Source organism: Saccostrea cucullata, unplaced genomic scaffold, assembly GCF_032062105.1.
Source record: "Saccostrea cucullata isolate Sc308-1 unplaced genomic scaffold, CSIRO_AGI_Scuc_v1 ctg125, whole genome shotgun sequence".
Lineage (NCBI taxonomy): Eukaryota > Metazoa > Mollusca > Bivalvia > Ostreida > Ostreidae > Saccostrea > Saccostrea cuccullata.
Genome location: NW_026936290.1, coordinates 371,938 through 372,500, shown reverse-complemented (window position 1 = coordinate 372,500; position 563 = coordinate 371,938).

Here is a 563-nt window from a genome sequence, read left to right as displayed (position 1 = left end):
CATGAATTCGAAAAATCTGACAGTTATTCCTTATATTTACATGCTTTGATTCCGCCAATCCACGGGCTCCAAGCCTGCTTCTCTCTAGGTGTTGTCCCGCCCTGCACGTGGTTTTTTTTTTTTTTGGAACCGCGCCAAGACATTCATGAGGAAATAAATTACATTTACAATTGGTAATTTTATCTCGGACAAAGACATTGGAAATGTAAATATTGATGAATAAAATGAAAAATTAATGTCATCTTTTAAAAATCGTCTTCTCCAGAACCACTGGGCCAGGAAAGATGAAACTCAAAGCATCCTCAGGTAGTGTAGATTCATTAGTTTGTTCCAATCATGACTCCCAGGGGTAGGGCGGGGCCACAATCACCCCTACTAATGTGTTCGGAACCTTTTATTTTTCGGTGTTCTGCACATTATAAAACCCGATGAGTTCAGAGTAGCTCTGACAGTGCTCTGGCGAGAGCTAGCGAGACTTCAGCGAGATAGGGTAAATTATTCACGGAAATGTGGCTAGGAAGTGACTAGCACGTGGAGACATGGTAAACAGAAAAGTTAAGTTG